We start from the raw sequence: 3,618 nt of genomic DNA, 5'->3' as shown, positions 1-3,618 counted from the left end.
GTCGCAATGGCTGAGTTTAAAATATTTTTCAACCAAAAATTCAAAAAATGTTCTTTAAATATGTATCTTAAATACTATAAAAAGTTTGAATAAGAATTTCATTTTTTATATAGAAAAAAAAATTGTTGAAAATATGCTATTTTTTCCCGGTGTAAACCCATGTAACCCCTTAATCCATTAAATTTTTGGATTATTATTTAATAGAGTTAGATCTCTGATTGTAAGTGCAAAATATTGGTAGTTCCTGTGTTTATAGATAGATGTCCTTAAGGGATATTTGCAATTTAGTACATGTGAAAGCGTCTTGAGTTTTATATTTATCTTATTTTTCTTTTCTTTGTCTTTTGTCTTTTTCTTCTATTTTTTAACGAACTCTCACGTTGTATAGCATGTAACGCGTCGTTGTGCAATCATATACTCTATCCTTATGTTCAGTTATGTTTCCAAAATAGTTCTTATTGAATACTTATAATTAATTCTTGTGAACAAAGTTAATACCAAACACATTTTAAAAAGACATCTCGATGACTATTAAATGATTTTAATAGTGTCAATAATTTGATCTATCTTCACAGATAGAATTAAAATAAAATACGTGAAGAGAGAGAAAAGAAAAAATATAAATTATTTTTATTTACAAGAAAGAGAAAATTATAATCAATATGCGTCATTTTGTAACAATATCTTGCACTATATTTATTTGCATAATTTGTGCAACGATCACGATCAGAGGAAGAGATGTTAAAAGAAAAACTTGACCTGCGATTAGAGTACAATCAATAAGTTATACACCTGGACATAAACCTGATGTAAATTGTAGATGTCGACTAATAATAAAAGTATATATATTATATATTTTTCTTCGAAGTTAATAATATATATATGTAGGAATAGGAAATAATCGAATGTTCTAGAAGACGCGAGAAAGCAAGTAGGGACATGGTGGGGACTATTCTATATATTGGGGGGAATCGGTTGCTGATTAATATTATTATTATTATTGTTATTAATACGGAGAGTTATTATAGAAGTTGATAGAGAGTGAGTGTGTCGGTTACTAGTTAGACAATCGGTTTATAGAAGGGAGTGTATCACGTGACTTAAAGACCGTTGTAAAACATAATTATATGGCTATCCTATTTATCCAATATTGAATATATTATTTTAAGTAGAATTGACTTTGGGTGTAAGTTAATCTATACCTCTTCCCCAAAACCAAATCCTACATATATATCATTTTTATGTTTTAATAAAAATTGATGGTACAGCATATTCTTGACATTCTAGCAATTATTTTTCGATTATTTTTAATTGAATATTTATGTTTTATATTTATTTGATTACAATATTAACACTTACAACAATGAATCTCAATTTTTGTAATAGTCAAGTTGCGATTTAAATCTGATTAAAACTAATTCCGATTTAAATTTAAAGTACGAATTAAAAGAAAACAATCAAAAAACTGGACACACGTGAAATAAGGAGAACGAAGTCGTTCTAAAAAGTGTCGAGTCATCGCAAATAAAAACCGAATAAATTTTTATACTTGGCATAATTTTTAATCTTAATATACATATAATAACACTTATACGATTGAGATTATTTCGTGACGCAAAAATTATTGGCGAATCATTTTATAGATATATTATAGTTTGTTAATATTTAAATTTTACGTGTTTCAAAAAAAAAATAAATATTAGCAAAATATATATAAATATAAAGATTAAATAGAAGAGAGATAAAAATGTAATGAAAACAAGAAGAAAAAAAAACAATCTACATATTAATAATTATATTCGTCCGGATATTGGAAAATTGTACTARGTGTAAACTTGGTCAAAGTTTAAATGTTTATTATTATTTATATTCCCTCCCTAGAAAGTCTTCCTTTTAGTCGGTTTTTATGACAAGCAGGGATTTCTGAGGGGTTAATATTACCCGCCCAACTTACGTGGGTTATTATTATTATTTTTATTTTTACACAATGATATATTACATATCAAATTTCTTTTTGTCGGATTTAAATAAATGTAATTTCCATTACTTCGATTGAATTTGTTTTTCTTAAAAAAATTTTAAAGAGTAAAAATTAGAGAAAAGAATATGAAATATAATTTGTTTCGGATTATTTTCAATCTTATCAGATCCAGAACAGATTTGTTTGAACAAAGTGTAATGTTAATAGAAAGAATGAGACGAAAAACGATGAATCATTGAAAGTTTTAATATTTGACAGTAAAAATTACCACGCGTGCCGGTAATCAAACTAATATTTTCAAGGAAATTCATGTAATAATAAAAATAGAAAACGTGCTACGAAAAATTGCAATCGCCTAAAATTCTAAAATTCTAATAATAAATTTAACGTCCTCAATGCATGATAACGCTATAAACAATAGAATAATATGTTACTTTCTAAGGTATAAATACGATGTTTGAACTGTGCAAAAGCAGATATTCAAGCAATACAACTGCTTCGACTTAGAAAAAATCATTTGGTTATTCAAAAAAAAAGAGAAAAAATAACTTCGAATTTTCTGAACTTTCCGACCATCTTAGTTTACGTAAGTATAGCAATAATTTAATGCTAATAACGAAAATTAAATGATCTCATTATACGTTTATTACGTCATTGGAATTTTATCTGATTAATTTAATAATATTTTAAATATGAAACAAAAAGTGAATTTTTTTTCTGAAATAAAAAATATTGTTATTTTGTAATTTTTTAGGGAAATAATCAACATGCGTTTTCTTTCAATAGTTTGCGTATTTTTAATGTGCATCATTTTGTCAACAAACACAGTTCAAGGTTATGCAATTGGTTCTAGCTCTTCACAATCCAGAACCAATATATTTGTTGTGCCACCTCGGAAATGTCCTAAAGGATACAAACCCGATCATTTCTTTAGATGCCATAAAATTAATGCATAAATTGGGAAATACAAAATTAATAATAATATAAAAATATTATTTCAATATTATTTGTCAAACTCATTTATGTATAATATAATGAAAATTATAAATTTTGTAACATAATTGGAAAATAAATGTTAAATTAAGCTTGGCATGAAAGTACTTGCGGATTTTTTCCATAAAATAAAAGTGTTATTTTTTTACTTGTAATGAACTTTAATCTATGATGTACAGTCCATTTTGTTCGATGACCTTTTGCCATCTCTCTGACAACTTGAAAATTCCACGCTCGCAAAAAGTCTGATCTTTTTCGGCCAAAAACTGAAGWAAGTGCGATTTTACAGCGTCATCATCATTAAAAGTTTTACCACGGAGGGAGTTGTCCAGAGATCGAAATAAGTGGTAATCCGATGGTGAAAGATCAGGGCTATATGGTGGGTGTAACATCAATTCCCGACTAATATCCATCAATTTTTCCCGAGTGGCCAAAGATGTGTGCGGTCTAGCATTGTCCTGGTGGGAAATGACACCTTTACGATTGACCAATTCTGGTCGCTTTTCCTTGACTGCTGCATTTAATTTGTCTAGTTGCCGACAGTAGACCTCCGAATTAATGGTTTGGTTCCTTGGAAGCAGCTCAAAATACACCGGACCTTTTCAATTCCACCAAATTGACAGAAAAATCTTCTTTTTTTTGAT

General features: G+C 27.8%; 1 long non-coding RNA gene across 1 annotated transcript; it reads left to right on the top strand.

Moving 5' to 3' along the window:
* The first annotated feature begins 2,453 nt into the window (after positions 1-2,453).
* Positions 2,454-3,079, top strand: LOC106792649. The gene is made up of 2 exons (XR_001382325.1): positions 2,454-2,567; positions 2,736-3,079. It is a non-coding gene; the product is annotated as an uncharacterized LOC106792649 (long non-coding RNA).
* Positions 3,080-3,618: the final 539 nt, after the last annotated feature.

The sequence above is a fragment of the Polistes canadensis genome, unplaced genomic scaffold, assembly GCF_001313835.1.
Source record: "Polistes canadensis isolate GaletaPanama2010 unplaced genomic scaffold, ASM131383v1 scaffold_523, whole genome shotgun sequence".
In the NCBI taxonomy this organism is placed as follows: Eukaryota; Metazoa; Arthropoda; class Insecta; order Hymenoptera; family Vespidae; genus Polistes; species Polistes canadensis.
This window is presented reverse-complemented; position numbering and strand designations above follow the sequence as displayed.